Source organism: Pleurodeles waltl, chromosome 5 (assembly GCF_031143425.1).
Source record: "Pleurodeles waltl isolate 20211129_DDA chromosome 5, aPleWal1.hap1.20221129, whole genome shotgun sequence".
Classification (NCBI taxonomy): Eukaryota; Metazoa; Chordata; class Amphibia; order Caudata; family Salamandridae; genus Pleurodeles; species Pleurodeles waltl.
Window position 1 is genome coordinate 699,103,767 of NC_090444.1, and position 24,410 is coordinate 699,128,176.

Sequence of the window (24,410 nt, forward strand, 5' to 3'; positions counted from 1 at the left end):
TTTTAAGGGGCCATGATCATGTGTCTCAACTATTCAGATCAGTTGTTAGTATGAATATTACACCATTGGAGATACATTTCTAACATATTTAGTATATAAACACCTTTCTGTTTCTGCACATTACTAGTTTATGTATAGCGGTGAGCATTTGTATGATAAGTGGTCAGAGCCACTGACCTTGGAACTGGGAAACCTGGTTATAGTTCTGTCACGCCTGAACACCGTGGAATTCTGGGCCAATCATGTAATCTCCCTGTTCCAAACAATGTGTAGAGTAATCTGGTGCTCATGGAAGGCGCTCTAATGTTCTTGGGCCAAGTTTGCACAATATAGAAAAACTGCAGCAAAACAAATAAAAAAGAATTTGTGCATTTTCAATATGCCTTACGGCATTTTTCTGGATTTTGGTACTAAAAAGGTCTTGTAGACTGTGCTCTGCAATGTTTAGTATGGTTCCTTATGGCCTAAAAGGAAGAGAATTCTATGGTCTTGTTGACCTTGAGTGAAATCTTTGTGGTGCTTTCTGTGTTACCTGCTGCCTTTTGTTGATGCCTTACATCACTGACAAGTAGTCCATGGTAGGCAACATTTCTGAAACAGATCATCAGTGAGGTGAATTGAACAAGCTGTGTGTAAGAGCACTGGCTGTGGGCGAGGTCAGATTGAAGTGTAGTGGTAGAGCTTCTTGGGATAGTGCCACCATTTTGAGAGCTTAAGGGGACAGGCCATGGTGCAAACTGTGACAGCATATTCCAAACCTGGACTTGGGTTAACTACTTAATTCTGGTGCAATTACATTGATCAACTTTAAACAAAGTACCTGAAAAGAATGGTTCAAGATTCTCTAGTGACATCGGCATATTATAATGTTCGCTTGGAACAGCATTTATCAAGACTTTCTTTGATTACAAGACATGGACAAAGCTCATATGATGTTATCATTATGCTAATTATTAGTTTTAGAACCTGAAATTGCTTGTCTCTGCTGAAAAGTGCACCTTTTAGACAAGGTCTCCCTCACTTTTTGCTCACTGTAGGAAAGTGGCTCTCTTGACATGGTTACCCCTCTACTTTTTGCCTGGGTTCTGGCGCAGTTTTGACTAAAAGCTCACTGGGTCCCTGCTAAGCACGTCCCCAGTGCCAGATCTCTTTCCCCTAAAACTGCAGTTGATTTTCCCAATTGGCAAACCTTTAGCTACAACTATAAGTCCCTAGTAAATGGTACCCCTGGTACCTAGGGCCTGGGGTACTAAAGGAAGGCCCCCTCAGTGACCCCCTCACTACGTACACTCAGTGCTGCTTTCGCAGGTGGCTCTGGGGGTTCCTTAGAGATTCCCCCACATCTGCCTGTACAGCCTTGCGGAGTCTGCATGCCAGCCTGCACCTCTGCCGACTCTAGACACTGTTTTGCACTCTTGCTAATGAGCCTTACTCGAGTAGGGGAAGACAGAAGTTATAATTTCCTGCAGAGGAGAGGTGTGACCACCTCTCCTCTTTGAAATGAGTGTTTCTGGGCAGTGGTGGGGTTGCTTCTCAGTGCCACCAGACTGCTTTGAATTTGGTACCCTCCTTGCATAAACCGGTTTGCACCAGTGCAGGAACCCCAGGTTTCCAGCTCTTGTGCGAAACATCACAAAGGAAGGGAGAGTGACCACCCCACCGTCCAGCACATCCCCTGGAGATTTGCGCAGAGCTCTGCCAGGTGGCCACTTGATTCTGCCATCTTGTAAATAAGATGTGCAGAGGCCCCTAGGAGCATCTGACTAGGTAGGCCAAGTGGGTGACATCCCTGACCTCCCTCTGATAGGTGGGTCTCTGAAGTGTCCAGCCCCTTTGTAGGGTTATACTTAAGGCCTCCCCTGAGGGTGGGTCCCTAGATTCGTCAAGCAAGACTTTACAAGGAACTCTGCCAGTCTCTTCGACAGTCTGGCCTCCGGAACTGCTGCTAGTCTGTCTTTGGAACTGAAACCAGACTGTTCAAGTTGAGACTGATCCAGTTGGGAGGACTTCCATTGCAACATTGTTTCTGCAGCTCCTGCAAGAATTCTACAACATCCATGGCTTTGCAGGCTCCAGATTCACAAGGCCTCTGTTTGCACAAGGAAGCAAGAAGGAATCTTCCTTGGAGTGAAGGACTCACTCCCCTGCATCCACAGCCACCTCAATGACAACCGGCTGGTGGAGCCTGCTGTCCCACAGATATCCAAAAACACTACTACACAGGTGGTACTTCTGTGATCCTCTCCAGGTCCAACTTGTCTTCTGTGCAACTTTGGAGACAGTGGGTCCTTGCTACTGCCACTGGGGTGAAACCCCTGTGTACAACAACTATTGCTGTTACCAAGGCTTGTTGACTCTTCTTCCAGAAGATCTTCAAGCTCCAAGAAGCCCCAGCCTCCAGCACTCCGCAACTCCAAAAACAGCATCCATCCTGCAGCTGCTGAGGCCTCTCCTTGCGACTCCCTGTACCTGCTGCCAGTAGTTCCTCGTGGGGCCTCCAATGATATCTGCTGGCTCCTCTCCTTGCTGAGAACCAGTCCTGACTCTCCTCCAAGGGTCGGGTCAATAGGACCTTGCTGGTCCCCAAAATCCTGCAAACTTATCTGCAGCTTCTTCTTGCATGTGCCAATTCTTGTTGGTGGTTCTGATGGTAACAAACCCCTCTGCAATCTGGCAACCGACGTGGGACAACTAGTTGGCAACTCCAAGGATCTTCCTGCATCACCTGGACTCCGCAGCTGGGCTTCTTCCTTCACCAACCTGCAGGAACTTCGCTCCAATAAGGCTGGGCAATGTCTACCTGCACCCCTGGACATCTGAGAGTGGTCTGGACTCTGTCCCCTTCTTTTTTAGGTTATTTGTGTCTGGAATCTGACTTTTGGTTTCACAGGTCGCAACCGCAGCTAGAATAGGAGGCTCCCATTGACTCCAACAAAGGTTTTCAGACAGACATCACTTCACCCCTATGCTCTTGGGCTCCCTGATGTAGGCACTCCACTTTCCGGGTATCCACAGCTGGGGGCACTGTCGAACATTCCTTATGTCAACTTGTTTCCTCGGGGGCCTCTTGAATGGTCTTAGTTCTGCAACGGTCCTGTGTTAGCCCATGGGATACCAGACTAAATAACACCTCTGCACACAGGCGCCTGGGGGATTTCTATTACTTACCATAGGTATTTTGTACTCCCCCAGCCCCTGGGATCCTAACACACTTACCTTGGTTGGGCACCTCCATTCTTATACCACTTTCTTTCAATGGCATGTGTAGCTGCAGATACACATGCTATGCATATATCGCCATCTAGTGTTGGGCTCGGAGTGTAACAAGTTGTTTTTCTTCGAAGAAGCTTTTTTTGAGTCACGAGATAGTGACCCCTCTTGGTGATAGTGATCATGGGCATCAAGTCCTTTGTTAGATTGTTTTCTTTCCGCTGTCGGGTTCGGTCGTGTTCCCTCTTGCTCCGGTATTTTCGGTTCGGTACTATCTGAACTTCTCTTACCTTTTCCTTAACGTCTGTATTGTTTTCGAACGCTTTTCTGACTACACTCGAACCGATTGTAGCATTGGGATCGATTAAACGCCCTTTCAGGCCTACTGCGTCACAGGCTCATTGATTGGACTCCATTTTGATTTGTTCCTTGGTGCCACACCAAGCTGCCCTACACTGACCAGCGTTCGGTGTGCAATCTCTGCCTTTCTCCCGACCACAAAGAAGAGGCCTGCGAGGTGTCACTCCTTTCAATCGAAGAAGACCTTAAGGGTTTGAAGAGCAAGGCGGTTAGAGATGGTGTCGGAAGTCCATGGAACAAACGCCCAACATCTTTGGTGAGGAACAGGCACCGACTGCAGTCTCCATCCGAGACTCTGACTCCCACCGAGATTCAGAGGAGGACATCCACATACTCCCTGCGGCGGAATATGTGAGTACACCAGCCCCTTACCATCAGAAACAAACTAAAACATATGTCCTTGGGTCTACCACTGCTTGCTGGCCATGGTTCGATCCAAAAACAAATCTTCCACCGACCTGGTTTGGCGCTGAAAAAGGCCAAGACTCACTCCCACGAACAGACTATCACATGTGTTTCGGCGTCGAGTAGAAAGATGGAGGCTTCGACTTCGGAACTGAGACGTCTTCACACCACATTCGATCCGAAAAATCCATGCTCCTCTTCGGAGTCAAAAAAACTGTTCCTTACTGATAAGACCACTTTTTCAGCTCATATGAAGCATGCTGTGGCACCAAGCTTTCGGAGTATTCATTAGTGGGCAGCAACAGGTTTCCTGGGTTCTGGGTCGCACCTAAATACTAGATTTAGGGGGGTGTTTAGGTCTGGGAGGGCAGTAGCCAATGGCTACTGTCCTGGAGGGTGGCAACACCCTCTTTGTGTCTCCTCCCTGAGGGGAGGGGGACACATCTCTGATCCTATTGGGGGAATCCTCTAATCTCAAGATGGAGGACTTCTGAAGGCAGGGGCACCTCAGCTCAAGCACCTTATGGGCAGTCCTGACTGGTGGGTGACTCCTCCTTGTTTTTCTCATTATCTCCTCCAGCCTTGCCGCCAAAAGTTGGGGTAGTGGCCGGAGGGGCGGCATCTCCACTACCTGGGGAAGCCCTGGGGTGTTGTGACAAAAGGGGTGAGCCTTTGAGGCTCGCCGCCAGGTGTTAGTTCCTGCAGGGGGAGGTGAGAAGCACCTCTACCCAGTACTGGCTTTGTTCCTGGCCACAGAGTGACAAAGGCACTCTCCCCATGTGGCCAGCATCTCGTCTGGTTTGTGGCAGCCTAGCACTAGTAGTCTGTTTGGTATTCAGGGGGCATTTCTAGGATGCCCTCTGGGTGCATGTTACAATACATTGCACACTGGAATCAGAGTGCATTTATTGTGCTGAGAAGTTTGATACCAAACGTCCCAGATTTCAGTGGAGCCATTATAGAGCTGTGGAGTTTGTGTTTGACAAACTCCCAGATCATATACTCTTCTGGCTACCCTGCACTTACGATGTCTAAGGTTTTGCTTAGACACTGTAGGGGCATAGTGCTCATGCACATATGCCCTCACCTGTGGTATAGTGCACCCTGCCTTAGGGCTGTAAGGCCTGCTAGAGGGGTGACTCACCTATGCCACAGGCAGTGTGAGGGGAGTGCCATGTCAACTTAGTCATTTTCTCCCCACCAGCACACACAAGCTGTGAGGCAGTGTGCATGTGCTGAGTGAGGGGTCCCCAGGGTGGCATAAGACATGACTTATCTGAGTGCCAGGGTTGTGCCAATTGTGGAAACCAAGGGACAGATTAGGGACAGAACACTGGTGCTGGGGCTGGGTTATCAAGGTCCCAGCACAATTTCAATCAAAACGTAGCATCAGCAAAGTCAGGGGGTAACCATGCCAAGGAGCATGCCCCCCCCCTCCCACGAAAGAGGATGAGACTAACCTTTCCCAAGAGAGTCTTCAGTTTCTAAGTGGAACACCCTGGAAAGGCCATCAGCATTGGCATGGGCAGTCCCAGGTCTGTGTTCCACTACAAAGTCCATTCCCTGTAGGGATATGGACCACCTCAACAGTTTAGGGTTTTTTCCTTTTATCTGTATTAGCCATCTGAGAGGTCTGTGGTCAGTTTGAACTATGAAGTGAGCACCAAAAAGGTATGGTCTCAGCGTCTTCAGGGACCAGACCACAGCAAATGCCTTGCTCTCAATGGCACTCCAATGCTGTTCCCTGGGGAGTAACCTCCTGCTAATAAAAGAACAGGCTGGTCAAGGCCATCATCATTTGTTTGGACCGGACTGCTCCTATCCCATGTTCAGAGGCATCTGTATGCACAATGAACTGCTTCGAGTATTCTGGAGCTTTCAAAACTGGTGCTGTACACATTGCTTGCTTCAGGGTGTCAAAGGCCTTTTGACAGTCCACGGTCCAGTTCACTTTCTTGGGCATTTTCTTGGAGGTAAGTTCTGTGAGGGATGTCACTATTGATCTATATCCCTTCACAAACCTCCTGTAGTACCCAGTCAAGCCACGGAATGCCCTGACTTGAGTCTGGGTTTTTGGAGCTACCCAGTCCAGAGTGGTCTGTATGTTGGGTTGGAGTGGCTGAACTTGGCCTCCACCTACAAGGTGACCCAAGTAAACCACAGTACCCTGCCCTATCTGACATTTAGATGCCTTAATAGAGAGGCCTGCTGCTTGAAGGGCCTGCAAAACCACCTTCAGGTGGACCAGGTGATCCTGCCAGTTAGAGTAAAAGACAGCAATATCATCAAGATAAGCTGCACTAAAGGACTCCAAGCCAGCAAGGACTTGATTCACCAACCTTTGGAAGGTGGCAGGGGCATTCTTTAAGCCAAAGGGCATCACAGTAAACTGGTAGTGCCAATCAGGTGTAGAGAATGCTGTTTTCTCTTTTGCTCCTGTTGCCGTTCTTATTTGCCAGTACCCTGCTGTTAAGTCAAAGGTACTTAAAAATTTGGCAGCACCTAATTTATCTATTAGCTCATCTGCCCTTGGAGTGGGGTGAGCATCTGCCTTTGTGACAGAATTAAGCCCTCTGTAGTCCACACAAAACCTCATCTCTCTTGCCATCTTTTGTGTGAGGTTTGGGGACCAAGACCACTGGGCTAGTCCAGAGACTGTCAGAGTGCTCAATCACTCCCAACTCCAGCATCTTGGGGACTTTCACTTTGATGCTTTCCTTAACTCGATCAGACTCTTTAAATATTTTGTTTTTGACAGGCATGCTGTCTTCTGTGTCCACATCATGGGTACACAGGTGTGTCTGACCAAGGGTTAAGGAAAAGAGCTCAGCAAACTCCTGGTGGACTTGCCTGCAGTCAGCCTGCTGTTGGCCAGAGAGGGTGTCTGAATAGATCACTCCATCTACTGTGCCATCCTTGGGGTCAGTGGAGAGGAGATCAGGGAGAGGTTCACTCTCTGCTTCCTGGTCCTCTTCTGTAACCATTAACATGTTTACATCTGCCCTATCATGGAAGAGTTTGAGGCGGTTAACATGGATCACCCTCTTGGGGATCCTGCTAGTGCCTAGGTCCACCAGGTAGGTGACCCGCCTCTTTCTCTAGCACTGGGTAAGGGCCACTCCATTTGTCCTGAAGTGCCCTGGGAGCCACAGGCTCCAGAACCCAGACTTTCTGCCCTGGTTGAAACTCAACCATAGCAGCCTTTTGGTCATACCACATCTTCTGGTGTTGTTGGCTGGTGTTAGATATGGGGTTTCTGGTTGGCTAGGGTATGCACCTCAGCCAGGCAGAACTTACCCACTCTAGTCAGGGCAAGGGAGTTACACGTCCAAGATAACCCCTGCTCACCCCCTTGGTAGCTTGGCACGAGCAGTCAGGCTTAACCCGGAGGCAATGTGTAAAGCGTTTGCACAACACACACAACACATGTGACTCAATATCCCCACCACAAAGGAAACACAACACCAGATTATATGAAAATATACTGTATTGTACACAAGGCAATTATCAGACCAAACATCACATATCAGTACTATCCTGCTACCTTAGCAGTTGTCAGAACGTTACACATTAGTTACTCTGCAACCTAGCAGTAGTCACACATAACACACAGGTTACTCAGTATTCTGCAACATAAGCAGTAGTCAGGAAAACGTGTTATTACATCACAGCACTTGTCATAAGAATATCATAAAATGCCCATAATAGGAACATTAGAAAACACATGGAAAGTTAGAAAAACATTTTAGCAAGCATGTCCATTAAAGGAACATTTGCATACACATATGTAAAAACATCAAACGCAGGTAGGTAATATATGAATCAAACAAAAGTCTGTAGAAAGAACTTTGGATTGCAACTATAATTGGTCCTTTAAACAGTACCTGGTTGGACGAAGGCACCTCCAGTGCCTAGAAGGTGAACAATGGGGCCCCCGGCGCTCCTATGTGCAAAACGGGGGCCTCCCTTATACTCTGGGGTCAGAGGAGGGCGACATGCACCTCCTCTCTTTTATAGACAGGCCCCTCTGGGGACCGTGATTACTGGGGGCCCCCCGGGGCCTCAACCGGCCCTCACGAGGGGGGCCAAAGCCAGCAAAAACAACTTAGGGCAGGAGGGGGGCACCACGCACCCCCTCCGGTTTAATGACAGGCCCCTCCCGGGACCCGTGATCTCTGCCGCGCCACCCCCCCCCCGCCATCTACCCCACCCCCCGACACCCCCACCCCCCCCCCCCCCCCCCCCCCCTCCTGACACTTCGACCCGTGTGTGGGGGGGGGGGGGGGGGGCGAGAGGGAGCACAATAATGCCCGTTTTACCTAACAGCAGAAAAGGAGCATCCTGCTCATAACGCACAGGCCAGAGGGAAGGGGGCACACCCCGCGCCTTCCCCTGGTCCTGCTGTGAAGCCACAAGAAGATCGGACCCCTCCTGGGGCCCGAGCAGACACTCGCCTGCACCCGATGCGGTGCGCAAGTGTTCTTCCAGCTTCCCGGGCTGCTGCGGTGATCTTATTGAAAGGGGCACAATGCAGCAAGGAGCCTACGAGCTCCCAAGGCTCCATAAGTGCACTGCAATCAGCGCTATGGCAGCCGCAACCACGGAGAAGCACCCCTCGTGAAGAAATGGATGCAGGGGGTCAGGGGCCACAGCACCCTGCCCCTAGGGAGCAGAATCTTAAGACAAGGTCCTCAGGTGGAGGGCCCAGCTACAGGCCAGCACAAGGGAAAGGCAGCAAGTGGCAAGTCCTTCACAGTGACCAGGCAGGTCACAGGTCAGCACAGCAGCAGCAGTCCATGGCGGTTCCTGGTGAGTCCTTTTAGCCTTTAGTGTCCAGTTCCACGATGATTCTAAGAGTCTCCAAATTGTGGGGAAAATTCCCCTGTACTTATAGTCAGTTCTTAGTGTTTTACAATGGTAGGGAGAGGAGGTTCCAGCCAGTTACAACTGGTTCTGGGAGTGCCCCCTCTCTCCTTTCAGCACAGGCTCCAAACATCAGTGGGGGGTTAACAACCCTATTGTGTGAGGCCAGGGCACAGTGTTTACAAATGCAGGTGTGTCCCGCCTCTCCCTTCTCTCAGCCCAGGAAGACTATTCAGTATGCAGATGCACCTCTGTGACACCTCCACCCTCCCTGTGTACAGGCTGTCTGAAAAGTATGCACAAAGCCCCAACTGTCACTCTGCCCAGATGTGGATTGGAGTCAAGCGGCAAAACACCAGAGTCATAAGCACAGATAAATGCGCACTTTCTAGAAGTGGCATTTCTGTGATAGTAATAAAAAATACACCCACACCAGTAAGCAGCATTTAATATCACCATCACAACCATACCAAACACTCCTACGCTACCCCTCATAAATCAGACAATACCCCTTACACATAAGGCAGGGCATTTCTAATGCAATCCTATGAGAAGGCAGCACTCACAGCAGTGAGACACCAGTCACTACCAGGACAGGCCATGCAATATGGCACATGTCCTGCCTTTCTACATACATGGCACCCTGCCCATAGGGCTAGCTAGGGCGTACCTTAGGGGTGACTTACATGTAGTAAAAGGGGAGTTCTGGGCCTGGCAAGTGGGTTTAGATGCCAGGTGCAGAAAACTGGGTGCACAGGCCCTCCTGCGCTAGCAGGCCTGAGACAGGTTTGAAAGTCTACTTCAGTGGGTGGCGCAAGCAGCGCTGCAGGCCCACTAGTAGTATTTAATTTGCAGGCCCTGGGTATAGAGATACCACTGTACAAGGGACTTATAGGTAAACTAAATATGCCAATTAGGTAAAAGCCAATCATACCAACTTTAGATGGGAGAGCACCTGCACTTTAGCACTGGTCAGCAGTGATAAAGTGCTCAGAGTCCTAGCGCCAACAGCGAGAGGTCAGAAAAACCAGGAGGAAGGAGGCAAAAAGACTGGGGATGATCCTGCGTAAGGCAAAAAGTCCAACAGGTGGCCTCAAGGATTTTGCTTGCCTTTTCCATGTAGTCTGCCATACTTGAACGTAGGCCAGGTACATAGTCCACCACATCTTGTTTAGGCTCATGGAGAGGTCTCTCCCAACCTTCTTTCACAAGAGCTAGTGGTCCCCTAGCAGTTCGGTCAAACAGAAGTTCAAAGGGGGAAAACCCCTACTCCCTTCTGAGTCACCTCTCTGTAGGGGAGAAGCAGGCATGGCAAGAGGACATCCCATCTCCTTTTGAGTTTTTCAGGGAGCCCCATGATCATGCCCTTCAATGTCTTGTTAAATCCCTCAATAAGGCCATTGGTTTGTAGATGGTATGGTGTGGTGAATTTCTAAGTCACCCCACACTCATTCCACATATGTTTCAGGTAAGCTGACATGAAGTTGGTACCTCAGTCAGAAAACACCTCCTTAGGAAATCCCACTCTGGTAAAAATACCAATGAGTGCCTTGGCTACTACAGGGCCAGTGGTGGACCTAAAGGGAATTGCTTCAGGGTATTTATCAAAATGGACCCCCCACCACTGGAAGTGGAATGAGGGGGGCCTTTGGATGGCCACCTGTATTACCACTGGCCTGACAGGTGGCACAGGAGGTGCAAAACTCCTTTACCTTCTGGGACATATTGGGCCAATAGAAATGGTTGACTAACCTCTCCCACGTCTTGGTTTGTCCCAAATGCCTAGCAAGGGGAATGTCATGGGCAAAGGCCAGAATGAACTCCCTAAACTCCTGAGGCACTACCACTGTCCTAGTAGCACCAGGTTTGGGATCTATTCCCTCAGTGTAAAGGAGTCCATCTTCCCAATAGACCCTGTGTGTTCCACTGACATTTTCTTTTTCTTGCTCAGCTGCTTTCTGTCTTAGGCCTTCAAGAGAGGGACACATCTCTTGACCCTTGCGCAGCTGTTCCCTTGAGGGTCCCCCTGGGCTCGAGAGCTCAACCTGGTAAGGTCCCAGCTCCATGGACTCGTTTCCCTCAGGGGATAGAACTTCTTCCTGGGAATAGAGGTTCTGTTTCTTTTGCTGTGAAGAAGCTGGTTCCCTCGTCTTCTTACCTTTCCTCATGAAAGGTTGGGTCATTATTCCAGACTCCAACACTTCTTTTTCACCCTGAGCCCTGCACTGTGCCCTTGTCTTGACACACACCAGTTCAGGGATACCCAGCATGCTGCATGGGTTTTGAGTTCTACCTCAGCTCATGCTGAGGACTCCTGATTATTTCCAAGCAGATATCTACTGGTATAGAAGAAGAGACTACCACCTGTTTCAGGCCAGTGACCCCTCCTCATTCTAAAGTTACCATTGCGATGGGATGGAGTTTAGTCTGATTGTCAGCATTGGTGACTGGATATGTTTGTCCAGCCAGGTATTGTCCTGAGGAAAACAAAAGGATGATGGACGGAGTGCTGACCAATGCAAACACTCACCCTCAGTCACAGATCTGGGTTTAATCCATTGTTCTTTTGCTCACCATGCCTACCCAGTTTGGACCCATCCATATGCAGATCAGTCTTGACCTTGTTCCTCATGAGAACAGTCCAGCCCGAACTGCCAAACCAGGTCCTCCCTGGACCGGAAACAAGCATCCTGGGACCGGTTTCAGGGTTTCACCCTTCATCAGCCAGGCTAGCTTGAATCCAGTGAGCAAGGGACCCATGTCTGGGCATACCCTTCCCACTTAGGGCAACTTTAGCAAAACAAAAGGATGATGGACGGAGTGCTGAACAATGCAAACACTCACCCCCAGTCACAGATCTGGGTTTAATCCATCGTTCTCACCATGCCACCCCAGCTTGTACCCAGCCATATGCAAATCAGTCTTGACCCTGTTCCTCATCGGAACAGTCCAGCCCGAACTGCCAAGCCAGGTCCTCCCTGGACCGGAAACAAGTATCCTGGGACCGGTTTGACATTGTTCAGCATTCCGCCCATCACTTGTTCTTTTTGCATTTGTCGCCCTAAGTGGGAAGGGTATGCCCAGACCAGCATCCTGTGCTTCCCATGCCTCTGGATTCAAGCTAGCCTGGCTGATGAGGGGTGAAACCAGGATGCTTGTTTCCAGTCCAGGGAAGACCTGGCCTGGCAGTTCGGGCTGGACTGTTCCCATGGGGAACAGGGTCAAGACTGATTTGCATATGGCTGGGTCAAAACTGGAATGGCATGGGCAGCAATAAAATGATGGATTTAGGACCAGATCTCTGTACTGGGGGTGAATGTTTGACATTTTTCAGCATTCCGTCCATCACTTGTTCTTTTTGCAATTGTCCTGAGGAATTCAGTTTGTCACCATAGTGACACTGGCACCTGTGTCCCTCAGGGCTTCTACTCTAGTCCCATTAATTAAGAGCTGCTGCCTGTATTTTTGCATGTTAGGCGGCCGGACAGCAAGTGTGGCTAGGTCTACCCCACCCTCACAGACTAAAGTAGCTTCAGTGTGAACCCTGATTTGCTCTGGGCACACTGTTGATCCCACCTGGAGACTGGCTATTCAGGTGCTAACTGGAGTAGTAGTTGTTGTGGAACCTTTCTTGGGACCGGCTTTGTCTCCAGTTTGGTGTCCATGTTTAGTACAGATGCGACACCAGGCCTTTTTGCGATCAAAGGTTTTACCCTTGTACCCAAATGAGGATTGTGAACAGGCTTTGGACCCACTCCTGAGCAGGTTTTTGGAGCGAAATTGGACCTAGGTCTACCAGATGCTGATGCAGTTTATCATTTAAACAATTATTTAAAAGGTGTTCTTTCATAAACAAGTTATACAGCCCTAAAGAAATGCCTCCTTGGCATGGTTACCCTCTGACGTTTTGCCTTTGTTGATGCGAAGTTTTGATTGAAAGTGTGCTGGGACCCTGCTAACCAGACCCCAGCACCAGTGTTCTTTCCCTAAACTGTTCTTTTGTCCCACCATTGGCACAGCCCTGGCACACAGATAAGTCCCTTGTAAATGGTACCCCTGGTACCAAGGGCCTGTTGCTAGGGAAGGTCTCTAAGGTCTGCAGCATGTCTTACGCCACCCTGGGGACCCCTCACTCAGCACATGCACACTGCCTCACAGCTTGTGTGTGCTGGTGGGGAGAAAATGACTAAGTCGACATGTTACTCCCCTCAGGGTGCCATGCCAACCTCACACTGCCTATGGCATAGATAAGTCACCCCTCTAGCAGGCCTTACAGCCCTAGGCAGGGTGCACTATACCACAGGTGAGGGCACATGTGCATGAGCACTATGTCCCTACAGTGTCTAAGCAAAACCATAGACATTGTAAGTGCAGGATAGCCATATGAGTATATGGTCTGGGAGTTTGTCAAACGCCCCCTGAATACCTACCCGACTTCTAGTGTAGGCTGACCAGTTTCTGCCAGCCTGCCACACATCAGACATGTTGCTGGCCACATGGGGAGAGTGCCTTTGTCACTCTTTGGCCAGGAACAAAGCCTGTACTGGGTGGAGGTGCTTCTCACCTCCCCCTGCAGAAACTGTAACACCTGGTGGTGAGCCTTAAAGGCTCACACCTTTTTGTTACAGCGCCCCAGGGCATCCCAGCTAGTGGAGATGTCCTCCCCTCCGGCCACTGCCCCCCACTTTTGGCGGCAAGGCTGGAGGAGATAATGAGAAAAACAAGAAGTCACCCACCAGTCAGGACAGCCCCCAAGGTGTCCTGAGCTGAAGTGACCCCTTGTAAGGAAATGCCTCCTTGGCATGGTTACCCCCTGACGTTTTGCCTTTGCTGATGCCAAGTTATGATTTGAAAGTGTGCTGAGGCCTGCTAACCAGGCCCCAGCACCAATGTTCTTTCCCTAACCTGTACCTTTGTTTCCACAATTGGCACACCATGGCATCCAGGTAAGTCCCTTGTAACTGGTACCCCTGGTACCAAAGGTGCCAGGGAAGGTCTCTAAGGGCTGCAGCATGTCTTATGCCACCCTGGAGACCCCTTACTCAACACAGACTCACTGCTTGCCAGCTTGTGTGTGCTGGTGGGGATAAAATAACTAAGTTGACATGGCACTCCCCTCAGGGTGCCATGCCAACCTCACACTACCTACAGGTATAGATAAGTCACCCCTCTAGCAGGCTTTACAGCTCTAAGGCAGGGTGCACTATACCATAGGTGAGGGCATAAGTGCATGAGCACTATGCCCCTACAGTGTCTAAGCAAAACCTTAGACATTGTAAGTGCAGGGTAGCCATAAGAGTATATGGTCTGGGAGTCTGTCATACACGAACTCCACAGCACCATAATGGCTACACTGGAAACTGGGAAGTTTGGTATCAAACTTCTCAGCACAATAAATGCACATTGATGCCAGTGTACATTTTATTGTGAAATACACCCCAGAGGGCATCTTAGAGATGCCACCTGAAACCATACCCGACTACCAGTGTCGGCTGACTAGTTTTAGCAGCCTGCCACACACCAGACATGTTGCTGGCCACATGGGGAGAGTGCCCTTGTCACTCTGTGGCTAGTAACAAAGCCTGTACTGGGTGGAGGTGCTTCTCACCTTCCCCTGCAGGAACTGTAACACCTGGCGGTGAGCCTCAAAGGCTCACCCCCTTTGTTACAGCACCCCAGGGCACTCCAGCTAGTGGAGTTGCCTGCCCCCTCCGGCCACGGCCCCACTTTTGGCAGCAAGGCCGGAGGAGATAATAAGAAAAATAAGGAGTCGCCGCTGGCCAGTCAGGACAGCCCCTAAGGTGTCTTGACCTGAGGTGACTGACTTTTAGAAATCCTCCATCGTGCAGATGGAGGATTCCCCCAATAGGATTAGGGATGTGCCCCCCTCCCCTCAGGGAGGAGGCACAAAGAGGGTGTAGCCATCCTCAGGGCTAGTAGCCATTGGCTACTAACCCCCCCAGACCTAAACACACCCCTAAATCGAGTATTTAGGGGCTCCCAGAACCCAGCAAGATAGATTCCTGCAACCTAAGACGAAGAAGGACTGCTGAGCTGAAAAACCTGCAGAGAAGACGGAGACACCAACTGCTTTGGCCCCAGCTCTACCTGCCTGTCTCCCCACTTCTAAAGACACTGCTCCAGCGACGCGTTCCACAGGGTCCAGCGACCTCTGAAGCCTCAGAGGACTACCCTGCATCTAAAAGGACCAAGAACTCCCGAGGACAGCGGCTCTGCTCCAAGGAAGAAGCATCTTTGCAACAAAGAAGCAACTTTGAAAGAACACACGTATCCCGCCGGAAGCGTGAGACTTTGCACTCTGCACCCGACGCCCCCGGCTCGACTTGTGGAGAACCAACGCTACAGAGAGGACTCCCTGGCGACCGCGAGCCCGTGAGTAGCCAGAGTTGACCCCCCCCTGAGCCCCCACAGCGACGCCTGCAGAGGGAATCCCGAGGCTCCCCCTGACCGCGACTGCCTGCTTCTAAGAACCCGACGCCTGGTAAGGACACTGCACTCGCAGCACCCAGTACCTGAAGGATCCGATCTGCAGTGCAGGAGTGACCCCCCCCCCCTCTTGCCTGCCTGCCTCGCTGAAGAGACCCCTTGGTCTCCCATTGAACTCCATTGCAAACCCGACACCTGTTTGCACACTGCCCCCGGCCGCCCCGGTGCCGCTGGGGGTGTACTTTTTGTGCTGACTTGTGTTCTCCCCCCCCCCCCCCCCCCCCCCCCCCCCCCCCCCCCCCCCCCAATCCCCGGTGCTCTACAAAACTCCCCGGGACTGCCCTCCGCAGACGCGGGTACTTACCTGCTGGCAGACTGGAACCGGGGCACCCCCTTCTCCATTGAAGCCTATGTGTTTGGGCACCACTTTGACCTCTGCACCTGACCGGCCCTGAGCTGCTGGTGTGGTAACTTTGGGGTTGCCCTGAACCCCCCAACGGTGGGCTACCTTGGACCCAACTTTGAACCCTGTAGGTGGTTTACTTAGCTGCAAAACTAACAAACACTTACCTCCCCCAGGAACTTTTGAAAATTGCACTGTGTCCAGTTTTAAAATAGCTTATTGCCATTTGTGTGAAAACTGTATATGCTATTTTGCTAATTCAAAGTTCCTAAAGCTCCTAAGTGAAATACCTTTCATTTAAAGTATTGTGTGTAAATCTTGAACCTGTGGTTCTTAAAATAAACTAAGAAAAGATATTTTTCTATACAAAAACCTATTGGCCTGGAATTGCCTTTGAAAGTGTGTTCCTCATTTATTGCTTGTGGATGTACAACAAATGCTTAACACTACTCCTTTGATAAGCCTACTGCTCGACCACACTACCACAAAATAGAGCATTAGAATTATCTCTTTTTGTCACTATCTTACCTCTAAGGGGAACCCTTGGACTATGTGCATGCTATTTCTTACTTTGAAATAGTACATACAGAGCCAACTTCCTACATTGGTGGATCAGCGGTGGGGTGCAGTGGGGTACAAGACTTTGCATTTGCTGGACTACTCAGCCAATACCTGATCACATGACTAAATTCCAAAAATTGTCATTAGAAACTGATTTTTGCAATTTGAACTATTTTTCTAAATTCTTAAAAGTCCTGCTAGGGCCTTGTGTTAGTCCCTGTTAGCATTCCTTTTAGAGTTTAAAAGTTTTGTAAAAGTTTGAATTAAGTTCTAGAGATAGTTTTAGATTCTTAAAAAGTATTCCAACTTTTAGAAACAAAATGTCTACTACAGAAGAGAATGTGATGGAACTCAACCTCACCCCTTACCTGCATCTTGGGATGTCAGAGTTAAGGTCTCTCTATAAAATCAAAAAGATAAAAACTGGTTCAAACCCTACCAAAGTACAGCTCCATGAGCTCTTGGCAGAGTTTGCTAAAAACAACCCCTCTGATGATGGCCTCACAGAGGGGGACACTAGTGAGTTGGAGGAACTCCCACCTCCAACCCTAGATAGGGAGACCAGGGTTCCTCCAACCCCAAGTCCAAATGTGATAGTCATAGATGCTGCTTCTCTCACAGGAGATTCCTGCAACTCTGGAAGCATTGAGGAAAGCCTCAATGAAGATGACCTCCTGGTAGCCAGGTTGGCCAAAAGATTGGCTTTGGAAAGACAGATCCTAGCCATAGAAAGGGAAAGACAAGAGATGGGCTTAGGTCCCATCAATGGTGGCAGCAACATAAATAGGGTCTGAGATTCTCCTGACATGTTGAAAATCCCTAAAGGGATTGTAACTAAATATGAAGATGGTGATGACATCACCAAATGGTTCACAGCTTGTGAGAGGGCTTGTGCAACCAGAAAAGTAAACAAATCTCACTGGGGTGCTCTCCTTTGGGAAATGTTCACTGGAAAGTGTAGGGATAGACTCCTCACACTCACTGGAAAAGATGCAGAATCCCATGACCTCATGAAGGCTACCCTGATTGAGGGCTTTGGATTCTCAACTGAGGAGTACAGGATTAGCTTCAGGGAGGCTCAAAAATTCTCGAGCCAGACCTGGGTTGTTTTTGTTGACTACTCAGTAAAAACACTGGATGGTTGGATTCATGGCAGTGGTGTAAATGATTATGATGGGCTGTACAATTTATTTGTGAAAGAACACCTGTTAAGTAATTGTTTCAGTGATAAACTGCATCAGCATCTGGTAGACCTAGGACCAATTTCTCCCCAAGAATTGGGAAAGAAGGCAGACCATTGGGTCAAGACTAGGTTGACCAAGACTTCCACAGGGGGTGATCAAAAGAAAGGGGTCACAAAGACTCCCCGGGGGAAGAGTGTCGAGACATCCAAGGGGAAAATTAAAGAGTCTTCTACAGGGCCATAAAACCTTCTCAGGAGGGAGGGTCCAAAGCCTCTTCACAATCCAATTTTGGGTACAAGGGTAAAAGCTTTGATCCCAAAAAGGCCTGGTGTCGTAGCTGTAATCAGCAGGGACACCAAACTGGAGACAAGGCCTGTCCCAAGAAAGGTTCCACTTCCAACTCTACTCCAGCTAACACTGGAATAGCCAGTCTCCAGTTGGGATCAACAGTGTGCCCAGAGCAAATCAGGGTTCACACTGAAGCTACATTAGTCTCTGAGGGTTGGGTGGACTTAGCCACACTGGCTGCCTGGCCCCCTAATATGCAAAAATACAGGCAGCAACTCTTAATTAATGGGACAAGTGTAGAAGGCCTGAGGGATACAGGTGCCAGTGTCACCATGGTGACAGAGAAACTGGTTTTCCCTGGTCAATACCTGGCTGGACAAACTTATCCAGTCACCAACGCTGACAATCAGACTAAAGTACATCCCATGGCTATGGTAACTTTAAAGTGGGGAGGGGTCAATGGCCTGAAACAGGTGGTGGTCTCCTCAAATATCCCTGTAGACTGTTTGCTTGGAAATGACCTGGAGTCCTCAGCATGGGCTGAGGTAGAACTCAAAACCCATGCAGCCATGCTGGGTATCCCTGAACTGGTGTGTGTCAAGACAAGGGCACAGTGCAAGGCTCAGGGTGAAAAAGTAGTGTTGGAGCCTGGAAAAAGGGCCCAACCCTCCAAGAGAAAAGGAAAGAAGACTGGGGAACCAGCTTCCACACAACAAGAGAAAGAGAACCTCTCTTCCCAGGAAGAAGTTCTGCCCTCTGAGAGAACTGAGCCCATGGAGTTGGAACCTTATCAGGTTGATCTCTTAGGCACAGGGGGACCCACAAGGGAACAGTTGTGTAAGGGGCAAGAAACCTGTTCCTCTCTTGAAGGCCTTAGGCAGCAAGCTGCTGAAGAGACCAAAGGAAAGATCATTGGAACACATAGAGGCTATTGGGAAGATGGACTCCTCTACACTGAGGCAAGAGATCCCAAACCTGGTGCCCCTAGGAGAGTGGTAGTGCCTCAGGAGTTTAGGGAGTTAATTCTAACCTTAGCTCATGATATTCCACTTGCTGGGCATTTGGGACAAACCAAGACTTGGGAGAGGTTAGTTAACCATTTCTATTGGCCCAACATGTCCCAGAAAGTAAAGGAGTTTTGTGTCTCCTGTACCACCTGTCAAGCCAGTGGTAAGACAGGTGGACACCCAAAGGCCCCCCTCATTCCACTTCCAGTGGAGGGGGTCCCCTTTGAAAGAGTGGGTGTGGACATAGTGGGTCCACTTGAACATCCCACAGCCTCAGGGAACCAGTATATCCTAGTGGGAGTGGAGCATGCCACTAGGTACCCTGAAGCAATTCCCCTTAGGTCCACTACTGCCCCTGCAGTAGCTAAAACACTCATTGGTATCTTTACCAGAGTGGGATTTCCTAAGGCGGTGGTGTCTGACAGGGGTACCAACTTCATGTCAGCATACCTGAAACATATGTGGAATGAGTGTGGGGTGACTTAAAAATTCACCACACCATACCATCCACAAACCAATGGTCTTGTAGAAAGGTTTAACAAGAAAGACATTGAAAGGCATGATCATGGGGCTCCCTGAAAAACTCAAAAGGAGATGGGATGTCCTCTTGCCATATCTGCTTTTCGCCTACAGAGAGGTGCCTCAGAAGGGAGTAGGGTTTTCCCCCTTTGAACTTCTGTTTGGCCATCCTGTAAGGGAACCACTAGCTCTTGTAAAAGAAGGCTGGGAGAGACCTCTTCATGAGCCTAAACAAGATATAGTGGACTATGTACTAGGCCTACGTTCCAGGATTGCAGAGTACATGGAGAAGGCAAGCAAAAACCTTGGGGCCAGCCAACCACTCCAGAAGATGTGGTATGACCAAAAGGCTGCTATGGTTGAATTTCAGCCAGGGCAGAAAGTCTGAGTTCTGGAGCCTGTGGCTCCCAGGGCACTTCAGGACAGATGGAGTGGCCCTTACCCAGTGCTAGAAAGAAAAAGTCAGGTCACCTACCTGGTAGACCTAGGCACTAGCAGGACCCCCAAAAGGGTGATCCATGTGAACCTCATCAAACTCTTTCATGACAGGGCAGATGTGAATCTGTTGATGGTAACAGATGAGGACCAGGAAGCTGAGATTGAATCTCTCCCTGATCTCCTCTCCACAGACCCTAAAGATGGCTCAGTAGATGGAGTGATCTATTCAGACACCCTCTCTGGCCAACAGCAGTCTGACTGTAGGAAGGTCCTGCAACAGTTTGCTGAGCTCTTTTCCCTAACCCCTGGTCAGACACACCTGTGTACCCATGATGTGGACACAGGAGACAGCATGCCTGTCAAAAACAACATTTTCAGACAGTCTGACCAAGTTAAGGAAAGCATCAAAGTGGAAGTCCACAAGATACTGGAATTGGGAGTCATTGAGCACTCTGACAGCCCCTGGCCTAGCCTAGTGGTCTTAGTCCCCAAACCTCACACGAAAGAGAGAGTTGAGGTTTTGTGTGGACTACAGAGGACTTGATTCTGTCACCAAGACAGATGTCCATCCCATTCCAAGGGCAGATGAATTAATTGACAAACTAGGTGTTGCCAGATACTTAAGTACCTTTGACTTGACAGCAGGGTATTGGCAAATCAAAATGGCACCAGGAGCAAAAGAAAAGACAGCATTTTCCACACCTGATGGGCACTATCAGTTTACTGTTATGCCCTTTGGTTTAAAGAATGCCCCTGCCACCTTCCAAAGGTTGGTGAATCAAGTCCTTGCTGGCTTGGAGTCCTTTAGTGCAGCTTATCTTGACGATATTGCTGTCTTTAGCTCCAGCTGGCAGGATCACCTGGTCCACCTGAAGGTGGTTTTGCAGGCCCTGCAAGCAGCAGGCCTCTCTATCAAGGCATCCAAATGCCAGATAGGGCAGGGAACTGTGGTTTACTTGGGTCACCTTGTAGGTGGAGGCCAAGTTCAGCCACTCCAGCCCAAGATCCAGACTATTCTGGACTGGGCAGCTCCAAAAACCCAGACTCAAGTCAGGGCATTCCTTGGCTTGACTGGGTACTACAGGAGGTTTGTGAAGGCATATGGATCATTAGTGACACCCCTCACAGAACTTACCTCCAAGAAAATGCCCAAGAAGGTAAACTGGACTGTAGAATGCCAACTGGCCTTTGACACTCTGAAACAAGCTATATGCGCAGCACCAGTTCTAAAAGCTCCAGATTACTCCAAACAGTTCATTGTGCAGACAAATGCCTCTGAACATGGGATAGGGGCAGTTTTGTCCCAAACAAATGATGATGGCCTTGACCAGCCTGTTGCTTTCATTAGCAGGAGGTTACTCCCCAGGGAGCAGCGTTGGAGTGCCATTGAGAGGGAGGCCTTTGCTGTGGTTTGGTCCCTGAAGAAGCTGAGACCATACCTCTTTGGTACTCACTTTGAAAAGGTGAAAATCCAAAACTGTTGAGGTGGTCCATCTCCCTACAGGGAATGGACTTTATAGTGGAACACAGACCTGGGACTGCCGTTGCCAATGCAGATGGCCTTTCCAGGTTCTTCCACTTAGAAAATGAAGACTCTCTTGGGAAAGGTTAGTCTCATCCTCTTTCGTTTGGGGGGAGGAGGGGAGGGCGCGGGTGTAAGGAAATGCCTCCTTGGCATGGTTACCCCCTGACTTTTTGCCTTTGCTGATGCCAAGTTATGATTTGAAAGTGTGCTGAGGCCTGCTAACCAGGCCCCAGCACCAGTGTTCTTTCCCTAACCTGTACTTTTGTTTCCACAATTGGCACACCCTGGTACCAAGGGCCCTGATGCCAGGGAAGGTCTCTAAGGGCTGCAGCATGTCTTATGCCACCCTGGAGACCCCTCACTCAGCGCACACACACACACTGCTTGCCATCTTGTGGGTGCTGGTGGGGAGAAAACGAGTAAGTCGACATGGCACTCCCCTCAGGGTGCCATGCCAACCTCACACTGCCTATGGCATAGATAAGTCACCCCTCTAGCAGGCCTTATAGCCCTAAGGCAGGGTGCACTATACCATAGGCGGGGGCATAGGTGCATGAGCACTATGCCCCTACAGTGTCCAAGCAAAACCTTAGACATTGTAAGTGCAGGTTAGCCATAAGAGTATATGGCCTGGGAGTCTGTCATACACGAACTCCACAGCACCATAATGCCTACACTGAAAACTGGGACGTTTGGTATCAAACTTCTCAGCACAATAAATGCACACTGATGCCAGTGTACATTTTATTGTGAAATACACCCCAGAGGGCATCTTAGAGATGCCCCCTGAAAACATACCTGACTTCCAGTGTGGGCTGACTAGTTTTAGCAGCCTGCCACACACCAGACATGTTCCTGGCCACATGGGGAGGGTGCCCTTGTCACACTGTGGCTAGTAACAAAGCCTGTACTGGGTGGAGGTGCTTCTCACCTCCCCCTGCAGGAACTGTAACACCTGGCGGTGAGCCTCAAAGGCTCACCCCCTTTGTTACAGTGCCCCAGGGCACTCCAGCTAGTGGAGATGCCCACCCCTCCGGCCACGGCCCCACTTTTGGCGGCAAGGCCGGAGGAGATAATGAGAAAAACAAGTAGGAGTCACTGGCCAGTCAGGACAGCCCCTAAGGTGTCCTGAAATGAGGTGACTCTGACTTTTAGAAATCCTCAATCTTGCTGATGGAGGATTCCCCCAATAGGATTAGGGATGTGTCTCCCTCCCCTCAGGGAGGAGGCACAAAGAGGGTGTAGCCACCCTCAGGGCTAGTAGCCATTGGCTACTAACCTCCCAGACCAAACCCACCCCTAAATTGAGTATTTAGGGGCTCCCAGAACCTAGCAAGGTAGATTCCTGCAACCTGAAGATGAAGAAGGACTGCTGACCTGAAAGCCCTGCAGAGAAGACGGAGACACCAACTGCTTTGGCCCCAGCCCTACCGGCCTGTCTCCACACTTCAAGAAAAACTGCAACAGCAACGCGTTCCATAGGGTGCAGCGACCTCTGAAGTCTCAGAGGACTACCCTGCATCTAAAAGGACCAAGAACTCCCGAGGACAGCGGCTCTGCTCCAAAGAAGGAACAACTTTGCAACAAAGAAACAACTTTAGGAGGACTCCACGTTTCTCGCCGGAAGCGTGAGACTTTGCACTCTGCACCCGACGCCCCTGGCTCGACCTGCAGAGAAACAACACTACAGGGAGGACTCCCCGGCGACTGCGACCCTGTGAGTAGTCAGAGTTGCCCCCCCCCTGGTCCCAAACCCCCCCCCCCCCCCCCACACCCACCCCCCCGTGACGCCTGCAGAGGGACTCCAGAGGCTCCCCCTGACCGCGACTGCCTGCTTCTAAGAACCCGACGCCTGGTAAAGACACTGCACCCGCAGCCCCCAGGACCTGAAGGATCCGACCTCCAGTGCAGAAGAGACCCCCATGTCGCCTCTCCCTTGCCCAGGTGGTGGCGGCTACCCTGAGGAGCCCCCCCCTTGCCTGCCTGCTTCGCTGAAGAGACCCCTGGGTCTCCCTTTGAACTCCATTGCAAACCTGACGCCTGATTGCACTCTGCACCCGGCCTCCCCTGTGCCGCTGAGGGTGTACTTTTTGTGCTGACTTGTATCCCCCCCTCATGGTACCCTAAAAAAAAACCCTGGTCTGCCCTCCGAAGATGCGAGTACTAACCTGCTGGCAGACCGGAACCGGGGCACCCCCTTTTCCATTGAAGCCTATGTGTTTTGGGCACCACTTTGACCTCTGCACCTGACTGGCCCTGAGCTGCTGGTGTGGTAACTTTGGGGTTGCCCTGAACCCCCAACGGTGGGCTACCTTGGACCCAACTTTGAACCCTGTAGGTGGTTTACTTACCTGCAAAACTAACAAACACTTACCTCCCCCAGGAACTGTTGAAAATTGCAGTGTCTAGTTTTAAAATAGCTTATTGCCTTTTTTGTGAAAACTGTACATGCTATTTTGCTGATTCAAAGTTCCTAGATTACCTAAGTGAAATACCTTTCATTTGAAGTATTACTTGTAAATCTTGAACCTGTGGTTCTTAAAATAAACTAAGAAAAGATATTTTTCTATACAAAAACCTATTGGCCTGGAATTGCCTCTGAGTGTGTGTTCCTCATTTATTGCCTGTGTGTATGTACAACAAATGCTTAACACTTCCCTCTGATAAGCCTACTGCTCGACCACACTACCACAAAATAGAGCATTAGAATTATCTCTTTTTGCCACTATCTTACCTCTAAGGGGAACCCTTGGACTCTGTGCACAATATTTCTTACTTTGAAATAGTACATACAGAGCCAACTTCCTACAGTAATTACCTGGTTTTCCCCAATCCCAAAGGGATGACTTTGGAAAAGGATTGTGCAAGGCCCAGCCAAGGCTAGAAGAACTCATATGTTTGTGGATCCTGACAGAAGAGAACCTTCAAAGGAACGAAACCATGTCCAATTACTTTTGGAGTGGCAGGTTGTGGCAGGAGTAAGTACCCACCTTTCTGTGGATGCAGGGCCAGGTGGATGAAGGTCAGCAGTCCAGCACAGGAGCTGAAGAGGAGTCCCAGAAGTGATGCAATTGATGTCCCACGTCTGCAGGTGTGGTGCAGTCGGTTAGTGGTACTGGAAGATCGCCAACAAGCCTTGGCAAATGCAAAGGATGGAGTAGAACGTTTGCCAGGCTGAAGAGGACCAGTAAGATCCATTG

General features: G+C 49.9%; 1 protein-coding gene across 3 annotated transcripts in view; it reads left to right on the forward strand.

Annotated features, from left to right (window-relative positions):
- SCAF8 (SR-related CTD associated factor 8) overlaps nt 1-24,410 on the forward strand; it is a 1,507,655-nt gene that overhangs the window by 786,240 nt on the left and 697,005 nt on the right. The gene's annotated exons all lie outside the window — the stretch shown is intronic.